The sequence below is a fragment of the Ornithodoros turicata genome, chromosome 2 (genome assembly GCF_037126465.1).
Source record: "Ornithodoros turicata isolate Travis chromosome 2, ASM3712646v1, whole genome shotgun sequence".
Classification (NCBI taxonomy): domain Eukaryota; kingdom Metazoa; phylum Arthropoda; class Arachnida; order Ixodida; family Argasidae; genus Ornithodoros; species Ornithodoros turicata.
This window is the reverse complement of record NC_088202.1, coordinates 84,556,820-84,569,226: the sequence shown is the minus strand read 5'-3', so window position 1 is coordinate 84,569,226 and position 12,407 is coordinate 84,556,820. Positions and strand designations below refer to the sequence as shown.

At 43.8% G+C, this 12,407-nt stretch overlaps 1 long non-coding RNA gene across 3 annotated transcripts; it reads right to left on the bottom strand.

The window, feature by feature from the left end:
- Positions 1–7,127: 7,127 nt before the first annotated feature.
- LOC135385634 (uncharacterized) lies at positions 7,128–10,364 on the bottom strand. Of its 3 annotated transcripts, none has more exons than XR_010420458.1 (4): positions 9,703–10,364; positions 9,112–9,206; positions 8,166–8,907; positions 7,128–7,339 (listed from the first exon to the last, which is right to left on the bottom strand). It is a non-coding gene; the product is annotated as an uncharacterized LOC135385634 (long non-coding RNA). The 3 variants fall into 3 exon arrangements; XR_010420459.1 differs by having other exon boundaries at positions 7,128–8,274; positions 8,800–8,907; positions 9,703–10,358; XR_010420457.1 differs by having other exon boundaries at positions 7,128–8,907; positions 9,703–10,356.
- Between the last annotated feature and the right edge of the window lie 2,043 nt (positions 10,365–12,407).

Sequence of the window (12,407 nt, the reverse complement as noted above, 5' to 3'; positions counted from 1 at the left end):
ATTTACGGAACCATTCAAATCCGTACAAAGCACAAGGTAAAAATCAGCATAAATGCAGGAATGCGTTCACTCCGCGATTGAGTCTTAGAATATCGTAAGAATACAACAAGTGGGAAGCTGCGAATTATATATCTCGATGCATATATCCGCAGCTCGCAAAATGCACGCTGGTGTATTGACTTGGCGACCAAGTAAAAGCAGAAAAGTAGCAAGCGTAAGTGGCGTTCATATGCAGGACCGCAAAACGCTTGCCATAATCACAACAAACATGCGCTAAGAGCTCTTGCTATCAAAATAACGCACGTACCTAGCACAAAACGTACACTTACCCAGTGTATGAAGTGTGTGAATTAGGGCCAATTGTGCCAATCATGATTGGCTGAGGCTCATTTAACCGGTGGATTCTCCCGCGTTCGTTTCTCCGAGGCGCCGACCCGTCTGACCGTTGTGTAGCTGGCGTCTACGTATGTGAGCAGACGGTGATTTCGTTTCGTGGATTTCGAAGATGTTCGAGCCATGGTCGAACGCCTGAATGAAAGGTAAGCAGACAAACGTATGATGCATGTCAGTGATCAGACGTTTAATACTGTCGCCTAACTGTGTGCATGGAGGTACGCCTTGTCCCGTATATACACGCGTCCCGTATTACATCGCTTTCTGCCGGTTATCAGTCATGATCTGGTAGATGATTATGCGTGGCGTTACTTGTTGCGTTTTGTTGCGCTATTTGAATGTGTCTGATGTTTAATACATTGGTGTGCATGAAAAGGAAAACAGCGTGCATCGCGTACGCCGGGCTCCTCGAATTTTGTCATTGGGCGCGTAACAACAGCATGTCTTACATAGCGTATTCAGCCAATTAACGTTGCCTGTGCTCGGGTTTACCATATCATTAACAGGTTCCTTTTCTTCTTGCTTTCATTCAGACGCCGACAGCTGTTCGTTGCCTTGCGATCCGCGAGCATGTGGCCCCTGTCACCAGAAAATTCTACAATTGTGCTGGGATGAAGCGGACGGCTTCTGCGACTCATCACGTGCTATGTATGTGTGTAATAATATCTACTTTGTCCAAACCTAATAGGTTCCCTTAAGGATTGTATCACTTATCACTAAGGATGTATCCCTTAGGATTGTGTCAAGCTTTCTGTTGCTCGGCACTATTTATTCTTTATTTATTCTGCAGTATTCTGTAATAATCGTGTAGATTTACTTGCATTCAAATGTTGCTCCTTGTTTATATGTTTACCGTGTCAATAAATTTGTACATGTGAATTCCTTCGTCTTCTGGATCTTCATTTTCTGCTTCTTGATAATTTTAGCATTAGCAGATGGCGAAGCGGGCGAAGCGCTCGGAACAGGGGGGAGGGAGAGAGAATTCGAGTGAGAGGGTGTGGAAAGGGCACACGGCGCACATGCGCAGTTCGATCAGCCAGCGCGCGCTTTTTGGCGCCGTTTTCCGGCTACTTTGTCGTGATTCGTTACGGATGATCACGAGGTCAAGGGGGGGCGGTGGTTTTCGTGGCGAAACTGTGGAAGCTACAGCTGCACTCCACTGTATTATGCTGCAAAACAGAAGGAAAACAAACGATAAGAAACTAACAAAGAAATTATCGTTGGAGATTTCGCTTAGAAGTTACAGTGCCGGAGTAGAGGGTACATTTATAAGTTACAACAAGCTGTTTTTGTTTTTTCCGAGATGTAACTTCTATTCGTGTTGTAAAGACATGACTTTGGTCGCTTTTAACCTCTAAATATACGTTACAGTGGTGTAACCTATAAGAAATCTCGAAATCTACGTCTATATAGAAGTTACATGTTTCTAAAAGTTACAATAAAAGGTACGGGTTTAAGAGTGTACTCCTCACTGGCAGCTGCTGGAACCTTTTCGACTGCTTCGTTTCGTTGATCTGATTGCTTGGGGCGAAATTCAGGCTATGTGTTGTGTCATCCTCTGTGTTTCTTCGCCTCACCTTCTACTGTGATAATGAGTATGGTGGGCGGATACATATTTTACAAATTGCAAGATGCATTTTTGGGGGTTGGTGCCTCTTCGCTCTTCTGACCCGGGTGCGCCGAGCCCCAAATGTTGGTGTCAGTCTCTTAGCGGGACTTCCTGGGGGAGGCGCCCCCCCCCTAGTTCATGTTCCAGAGGGGCAAGGGTAACACCCGGTAATATTACAAACAGACAAGTTCCGACGGGCTTATGTTTCCGTCAATTGGAAGTTTCGTTGTAAACCTGTACCTAAACCTGCTCTATACGGTGACAGGAATGATGGGTGTCAGGGCAATTCGGCAATGACCAAGATACCAGCCAAGTAGCGACCACCTAATCACAGCTCTCTCAGTCAGAAGGGTTCAAAAGGAAGACAAATGCAACCGGTTATTGCTCAGTTTTGATACCTTTTTTTAACAAGTTCAAGGTGGAGGACCCATACAGGCGCGGATCTAGCGGGGGGTCCGGACCCCCTCAATTCCTGACTTGAACATAGGGTTCAGTGGACCGATCCCAGCATGCACGTGGCACTTGTCCACAGCGGACCCTCCCACCCCCCCTCGGGAAAATTCTATATCCGCCCCTGGGCCCATATAAGACGCCTGATGCACGGTGGACGCACTGCGGCACCGCGAATAGTTGCCTGATCCTGGCTCCTCACAAATTCGCGAATTATTAAGCACGCGAATTTAAAGGGACCGAAAAGTGAATATAAACCTATCGAAACTTTATGTTCAGCGAAAAGCTTTAACCTTCAAAAGTTTAAATATCAAAGAACTCCGCTGAAATCGCTGTAGTTTTTCTTTAATCGAATTTTCCATGATTGGACGTCCAGGGTCCTAGTAGTAGGAAACCGAGCAGTCAGTCGACAATTGCATCACCCCACGCCATCTGTCGAAGATGCGCACTTCTAAATAACATCCTACACACAAAACAATTCCCCGCTGAATGGAAAAAGGCAAAGATAAAGTTAATATACAAAGGAAAAGGAAAAGACAGTGAGCACTTAGACCCCTACAGACCAATCACCATACTAAGCAACGTCTATAAACTCCTGATGTCCATCCTAAACGATCGAATCAGGGACTGGTGTGAGAAAAAGACCATGTTCAGCGAAGCTCAAAACGGCTTTCGAAGGGGACGTCGAGGGAGCGATACCATTTTTACCCTGACTCAGGTGATTGAGGCTTCGATGGCGGCAATGCCGAACTACATCTTGTATTCCTGGACTTAGAAAAGGCCTATGACCGTATCCCGCACAAGAGGCTCTGGAGCAAGCTCCGGAAGATTGGGATGGACGATGAAATCGTTCCTTTCCTTCAGAATGCCTACTCCAGCTGCATAGGTATCTACACGCTAGGGAACTATCAAACCGAAGAAATACCGATTTTGACAGGACTGAGGCAGGTCTGCCCCCTCTCGCCAACACTTTTCAATCTATACATAAATGACCTACTACGGACGTTGGAAAATACAGGCCCAGGACTCATGTTCTCGACAGTCACACCAGAAGCTAGGTTAGAGACAACAAAGATCACATGTCTGGCCTTCGCCGACGACGTCGTTCACCTCTCTGACTCGCAAAAAAATATGCAGGAGCTCCCAGATATTTGCGGGAAGGTGGCCAGAGAGGACGGCCTTAAGTTTAGCGCCGAAAAGTCGCAGTGGATGGGATTCAATGTGCACAATCCTCCCACACTGGTCCTACAAGAAAGCTGTCTAACAAGGTGTAGCTCATACAAGTATTTAGGCGCCACTATCAACGCTGATGCACAGTACCTAGGTCTGCACGAGAGGCTCCTCATCACAAAGTCTAACCGGCTGAAGAGGCATATGTGGAACCTTGCGAAGATAGATTCCTATAATCCATATACAGTAGGCTGTACACTGTGAAAGACCATGGCGGTACCAGCAGCTACACATGCAAATGACGCCATCATATACAACCCTCAAACTGGAACGGGACACCCGAGCAAAACTCACCTACTTCGGACGACTTGTACCCCTCCCAGACCAATGTTATGCAAGGAAGGATCTATCGTTACATAAGGTATCGAGGCTTAAAAACTAACTGGGTCCGAAGAGTTTCAACCCTGGACAGAACGTACAGCGAGGGGACCACACCACACGTGGCAAAGTCGGAAAGGGAGTGGGCCCGAACAGTCCGAAAAGAGGTAGCAGCTAAGGAGGAACACCGCTGGAAGGAGGCGATGTCAAAAAAGAGGAGCCTAGAGACGTACGCGGCCTACAAGCAAACACCAGCACCTGTAGTAGAGTATAGAGGAGACAGAGATAGCGCCCTTCTATTTTAGGCCAGAACAGGGTGTCTCCTCACTCAAAAAAGTCGTGCAGGTGTACACGGGGGAAAAGCAAACCGATGGATACTACGGACCAGTGTTTTTGCTGCCGAGATGTAGAGAATGCGTGTGAAAAGCAGACAGACAATTGCATCACAACTAACGAATATTTCAAAATACTGTACACGGAAGCTGTGCAAGTGTCTTTTACATGCATCCGAGAAAACGAAGAGCATGGCAACATACGCGGCAGGGCCGTGTGGTCTTTACGCGCTCCTTGAACGGAAAACTGGACGGAAAACCCTTATTTCTGCAGGAAATTCCGCTATATCACCTGTTGGCTATTATTAGGATATGGGGTGCTGTGAGAAAGTACAATAGAAAGTATTCTTCCTGCCTGCGTCGTGCATGCTATTAGGGATGCTTTTCCCATCAGCGTGCAAACGTGCAGAAATGTATATATTGACGTCAGCAAATTTTCATTACTTGCTTTCATTTCATTACTTGCTTGCGGCAAGTTTTTCTCATTGCTTTTTCTTTGCAGTCACAACATATTATAATTATTAGTTTGTTCCTAGAGGGTTAAGTAACCTGGGGGCATATCTGTATTTGCAGATTATACTCATGTATTGTATATATGAGGAGTAAATAAGATAATTTTCATCAGTGTCGTTCAGCTGAACTGTGTTAATATAATTCTTCTTGACCAGGTTTCCAAATGCCAATTAATGTTTGAACCGAAATTGGGATTTAAAACTTAACTCTGTTTTGCTAAAAGGAGTACTTGTAACTGATTAATTATCATGTCACCAACTAACATTTCTAAAGAAGTACTTGAGGGCTAACTTCAAGTATTAGCTACCCTTTGTCTGAGTTGAAAGTTAACCATGCGGCATTGGTGTGGGCAATAGTACTCCAAAACGGCTAAATAATTTATTGCATAAGCTCTCTGTTACTGTAATTGAGATGTTCTTTTGTAAAGTACTTTTGACAGCTCTGCAAATTGAAACTGGCTTCAGTGTACACGACAAATGCATCGTAACATCTAATTGAAATATAATATAAGAGCAGAGGCAACATTTTGTCACAACTCAAACTATATCTTTCTTTTTTATTGTCCAGAGATTTAGGAAACAGAGTAGGACCTCTTGCCGTCTGATGTTTTGACGTACTTGATAGAGTTGTAAAACCTGCAACAAAGTAAACAAGAGAAGTATAAACAGTTTTGTCTTTCCCTTTTGAATTTAACAAGCAAGTTATATTTCACCATGTGTGCACTTTTATATTCTCTGTTGATGAAAAGATTACAGGAACAATAATGCTGCAGATAGATCCAACAATGACCTGCCATCTTGATGAAGATGATAACTTTTCTTCACGCGTGCTGAGCGAGAAAAACGAAATGTACGATGAAGGTTGTGCAAAAACGGCAAATCTCTGTCGACTAAAATTTCAGATATGTGTGTGTGTGTGGGGGGGGGGGGGGATATGTTTAATGCAAAGTAAGAAAAAAGAGAAGGGAAAGGTTAGCCACGGTGTGGGCTTGCTATTCCCTAATGCTTTCAAGCAAACAAAAGAAGACGCAAACAGCTGGGATACAGAAAATTATCAAAAAAATACAGAAGAAACAGCTCCTTCACTAATCGTTGCGCATAGGACGCATCAGAGAATGCCCAGGAGTTTAGATTCCCGAAGGAATCGTGTCAGCGCAGACGTGACTTCAGCGTGCTGGGTAGGGCCAAGTAGCACCGCGAGGGAAAGCTCCCGGTAGCATAGATGAGCAAGGCGGCGCCGGAGACTCGATCGGTGATCTTCTCAGATATGTGGATGTTACCACATCGTGTAGTTTTCATCCAAAAGTAGGACTACCCTACAGTTTTCACACACTCTTTGAAGTTATGATCTGCGGCACCAAAAAGATTTGGCATGTTGATAAGGCAAGGCAAGGTTGTTTGGCTGTTGTTGGTAGGCTGTTGGCACGTTGATGTGCTATACCGTTATCGCACATCAATATAGATGAGGGGCAAACACAGTAGACAGCGTGATGGCTGCAAACTCTCAATTGAAGATTTATTCAACAGAACAAGAAACCGAAACCGTGAGTAGAAAAAGGCAGTGCCCAGGCAACGCATGGAGAACCACATTAATCTCTGAGATGGTAGGATCGGGAGAGCAATAAAGAGAAATGACCGTTGTGTCCGAGATAGGGGAACCAAGCAAATTTAGGACCACTATGATGTGGTAACCTTGCATGGCTCACTGTAGCTGCGACACATTTTGAACAATTCCAGTAGTGGAGCTTCAAAGACAATCAACTTTCGCTGTTTTACTGGGCATTCAAGTGTAGAGGATGCATCTCTAGAAAATTAATTAGCGTTCCTTAGTCATAACTATACCTCAACAGGAAGTATTCCTCCCCAGGGAGCACATGGTGGGCTAGTAAACGTCTAAATGACGTCTAAAAAAAGAGATAAGGAATGTCTATAGAATGTCTACGCAATTAGACCAAATGTCTAGTATCCCTCCACTAGACGTCAAATAACACGTCTAACGTTACGCCACCTAGCCACCTAGCCCTAGACATCCGATGTCTATGTACCTAGCCGTGATTTAGACACTCTTTTGACCTGGATGTCTGGAACAGGGTCAGACACTTAACCATGTATTAGACATGAAGTCTACAGCTAGACCAATTTTATCCCTCCATTCAGGCGACAGGTCTAGGGTTATACATTTCCTGTACCTTACTTTAGCCACCTTTAGACCATGACTAGTCCTGCTACCGTCCTGGCATGCATTCATGCAGAAATGTGACATAATTGATAGCAACACGGATCTCAGCATAAACATTTATTCGCAGTAAACCACACACGAAGTCTACGGTACAAAACTCTTGTCTAAAACTGGATTGACTTTGCCGCCAAGCAGGCGTCTTGTGTTTTGACTGAGGAGTGTTGAACTGGCAGCAGGGTGTTGATGGCCACCTCATTCCTTTCTTCCTACGAGTGATTGTTGGTGCTGTAGCACTGCCTCCAATGACTCACTGTGGCTAGAAAATAGAACAAAACATGTCAGAAAGCATTATGTAGCCTGCTAGTTCTAACTAGTTTGTTTAGTGGCTATGCACACTCTTTCACGGGATGCTTGTCTGGCCACACAAGAGCAAAAGCTGTATCAACACTGATCTGAGAGACACAAAGAAAAGAAGCTGCACGTACAAAAATCACAGAACTGTTACAGCTACACAACGCAAATTGCAGCAACAGCTGAAAATCTGTTTGCGCGTCACTACCTGATGTGGACGCTAGAGCCCTGCACCATCCGCGGATGGAAGCGGATATCCGTAAGATACTTGCGGATTCGGATGAGAATTTATCACTTTCTGCGGTGTGCGGATCGGATGCAGATATACCGCATGCTATAATTTTTCTACTAGCAATTTATTTGTATTGCGCACCGACAGTGAGCGCATGTCCGGGTTCACCTTTGACCATGCACGGCCAAGACGGGAGAGAAGGCATTTTGGCGTCCACACGAGCACCGGTGAGGAAGCGTTCCAGAAGTCTCTCCATATCGCGTTTGTTGAAAGGTTTACCTTTGCTTGTCGCCATGAGTCCTTCCATGAGAGCATGGAGGCATCCGAAATTATACCAACATTCTTCCGGCTGTGTTTACGCGTCCTTCGAAACTTGCGGATCTAAACGATTGTGTATGCAACGGTGCGGATCGGATAACGTGTACGCGGATGCTAAAAATCTTATCTGCACAGGGCTCTAGCAGATGCTGCCAGGATCTCAGGGAAATGAGGATGTAACAGCTTTCGCTGTGAAAGTACATCAATGTGACAGGCGTTTTCTCGTGACACACGACCTTACCTGGTCGAGCAGGCGACTGCTAAGCACTCCATGATTGGCGCAGCACTTCCATCACTGCATTACGCTAAAACAACATCTGTGCTGCTCTCATAACTTTGGTGCAAAGCTTCTGTACAGGATAAAAATAAACACTGTGTATATTATAAAAGACAATACAAAGCAAGAGCTGTATCACCACGTCAAATATTATAAGTACGTACAAGTAGTATACAAGTTTATTCACATGACGTCATCCGCAGGAGACCGCCACTGTCGCTAGCAGGCAGATTTGCTGCCATCGGCCCTATTGTAGATTTCAGTCAAGCTGTTACCCATATTATACTCACCGTATATCTGGTGTTTAAAACTTGTTGCTCTGTGATTTGTAGAATGTCTGAGCAATTTCCATATTTTTGGTGTTAATAGTCACCTAAAAAGCATAATGCAGCAAACAAATGCAAGGACTAAACATTGCGGGACCTATAGTATGGCGCTGAGGTGACTTCAGTGAATAAACCTTTTAGGAACTCAAATCTTGCACTACTACCAGATAGCTGTTTGTGTGAAGTAAGACGAAATGACATAGTCACGCTGTTCTCCATACAATACCAAGGATGTCTCAAAACGACAAAGCACAAAAATACTAGTTTTGTACCGTTTGATGAATATTTTGTCTGCTGCCCACACAGGTTGTGCGGTTCCTTAGCAAGCTTCTGGCAGTCGTTTCTTCTACATCGCACTTCCCTGCTGACTTTCACAGCATCTGAAAAAAAGTTCGATTTCGTTAACCACAAGACAACCATGTAAATGGAAAGCAGTTAGAGTCTTCCACCAACTATATTTGCAATACTTTGTTGACAAAAAATTTGAAGAGGCACCCTCCAGAGTAAGATTAGGGGGCACATCGAACATCAGGAACATTGGAGGACAACACAGTCACACGTCAGTGACAACTGCTTCCCCTCACCTCACAGGGAACTGTTAAGCTTATGTGCAAACAGCTGTTTCGTAGGGTAGGTTACCACTATTTTCATATCCACCGATGCAAGATAGTCCAAGCACCTATAAAAAGAAAAACCCAGTTGCTATGAAACCATGATATGCAAACAAAAGTACTTGCGCAAAATTTTCAGTGTGTAGTTTCACTACCAGCGAAAAATGCAACAACCGAAGTCGGGCTGACATGACAATGAACTAACCAGCATTTATGTTCCAGCATGTCCGCCCTGCAAACCGTAACTGTCGACTTTCGTGTACTCAAGACTTCAACAGTCATCGAAAACTCGTTAATATCGATGGTTAATTAGTGATACCGTATTTGTTTTAGCACAAAGACGAACCAAGGCACTTAATTAAACGTTGTACTGCCGAACATACAAGGTTAATCACTACTTTGAATGCAAGTGCAGTCAGGTCAACCCACACTTCCAATATGCTTCAATCGGTGATACGAAGCCGAAATAAAGGAAACGATATTCCAATATTATGCCACGCATCTCTACTACATGCGATTTGGTGCACAGAAACAGGCACATACTTTAATGAAGAGTGAACTCACCCCTTAAACTTGAAAGCCAGAGAACAAAGAAACGTTGTCCACCACAGTACTCTGGGAGCTCTGCTGTGCTCAACAGCTTTTATCACTGGACAGCACGGCGTACGTTCTCGCTATGCTCAAAAATTGCAAGACAAAACGCGCGGGAGATTAGAACTTCGAAAGGTTTTCGTATAACAACCAGTGGAATGCAGCCGCGAAGACCCCAACTGCTACCCGTTGCGCGTCCGGAAAGTTTGAAGTTTCAACCGTTGAAACTGAACTGGTTCGAACTGGTTGGATGGATGGATGGTGATTGGGTAGACGGGCAGGCGTCATTGCCATTGCTTTAGCTCGTGCTTATTGAGTACTTATTTTTTGTAATACTTTAATTTCTGTGGCCGTTCATTATAATTGGGTGGTGGAGGTTAAATGTTAAATAACACATATGCCAATCCAGCGGAAGTTACACCAACATCATCATCATTATGCAATCGCCATCGTTGTTGCAGCGACGAGTGTCGTATTTTGTGATGTATGTGTTGAAAATCGCTGTTCTTTTTGCAAACATTTTATCAGTGCCTTTGCTACTGAGCTACAGGTGTGCCTAATATGTAGCGCATTGCCTGTTCAGTGGTTTCAAAGAGATACCATGGGCAGTTTCAAGATTTTTTGAAGGGTTCTGAAATCCCCGAGTCACGTCAGATTCCATTTTACTGCTGCAGCTGTGTAGCTTGTGGGAAAATGTTATGTGCAGTAAACAAACATCTGCTATCTGCTGCCCACAGTACGTGCAAAGTGCTTCTGTGTTTGTGGAGCTATGGTTTATAGTGCTGCGCTGCACGATTCGTCGGCGTCGTCGACTTTTTTATTGACGTTTCAGTGATTCAATAATTTAGTTGCTGATTTCTTTAAGTTGGTGTAGCAGTTGGTGCTAAGGTGTTGGTGCAGGGGAGTTACGTCGTACAAAATTTACATTTACCAGCAACGGTAACGCCATCAGGAACGCTAGTTCAAAAAACATTGCCCCGAACAAATGCGGGCTTCCGTTAAGAAAAAAAGATATATATTCAGTAAAATAAAATATTACTTCACAGCACTTAGATTCTGGTAATGTCTTCTAGTTGTGGATGCTGTCAGTGTATATGCATGTCAGTGAGCCAAAAACACTCGGATCATCATATGTATGGACATTATTTAAATTATCTACATACCTCAGTCAGACTGCCTTCATTTGACTGATCTTTTGTTACAATATATGGGCATACAACTCACATAACATGAAAGACTACATACTATCCATTTGGTCATAATATAATTGGACAAAGTTAATGTGATCCATTCCTTGCATAGTTTCTGAAGGTTGTTGCAGAGTCCAGTTTTATTACCTCAGTATGATCATTTGCAAACAGATTGTACTTGCTGCTCCACACACGTGTGATGGAAAGTAAGAGAATAAGGAATTTCCTTCATGTATGAGGATCATCCAACAAAAGTTCCTCTGCTGTGATCAAAATAATAAACCTATAGCACAACATTGAAAAAATTTATGTACAGATTAGAGCTCAACGTTACTCCCTAACACAGTCACCTTATTTAGCTGAACATTTTTGATACTGTGATACCAAGTATTCAATACGTTGTCTGTGCCATGCTATGCCCTGTTTACAAAGTGAGGCATTCACTTTGCATTTCACCTGATCAATTTGTGTTTCATGATCACTTGCGAATTGGTGACTGCCGAGGGGTGCTTTGAGAGGAAGATGGAACAGCAGATTGGGCAAATTTTCATTGAAGTAGGAATCATCACCTTGAGCACGAGGAGAACAAAGTATACAGGAAGCCCACGAAAAGGAAACTCACGTTTGTGTGTCTCCTGTATACTTCATTCTCCTCATGCTCAAGGTGATGCTTCCTACTTCAACGTTGTACCAGCTCGCTTGTGTACTTTTTCTCTCTTTGGCAAATTTCCAGATGAATTTCTGGAACAAATCCCGAGTCTTTCAAGACGAGTGCAGACAGCGTTGACGTGGTTGTACTACACCCTTCCAAGTCCTGTGCGTTTTTCTTTCATTGTAGTTTGACGCTTTCCCAGGATCTCGCAGTACATCTTTGCATTTACTGTGGTTGTGCATGTGAGGTAATCTACAAGTTGCAGACAACGATAGTCCTAAAACACTGTCGGCATAGCCTTTCCAGACGAAAACTCGAGTTTGACCTCCTTCAGAATGCTTTCACCGGGCACCCATCATGACTTCCTATGGTATTTTGTCTCAGCACTTGCATAATGCATCCAGGTTTCATTAAGTAAAATTGTCTTGATACCATTGAAGGAAAATGCAAGCTGCATTCATTCGTTGCTCTTTACAAACGTTACCGAGCAAATGTGGCCCCCATCTCGCATAACTTTCGTTGACCATGCTGAAGGAAATTTGTTCTCATTAGTATCAGAGTGCAGTACCAGTGACCCGCCAGTCTCCGTTAACAATTCTCGGAATTTCAGAAAAGAAACGTCGTTTCGTGGTGTTATAGCTGATCTCCCACTGTACTGTTCATTGTGCAGATTTTCACGACCCTGTATAGAGGACACACCATTTCAATGCCTGTAAAGTGTTTTGTATAAACAGGTGTTAACTGTCAGTGGATATTCTCTAAAGTACTCTTTCACTCTTTTATTCTTTAACGAAAAATAGGATAACTCTTCCTTACTAGGATAGTCAGACGTACTC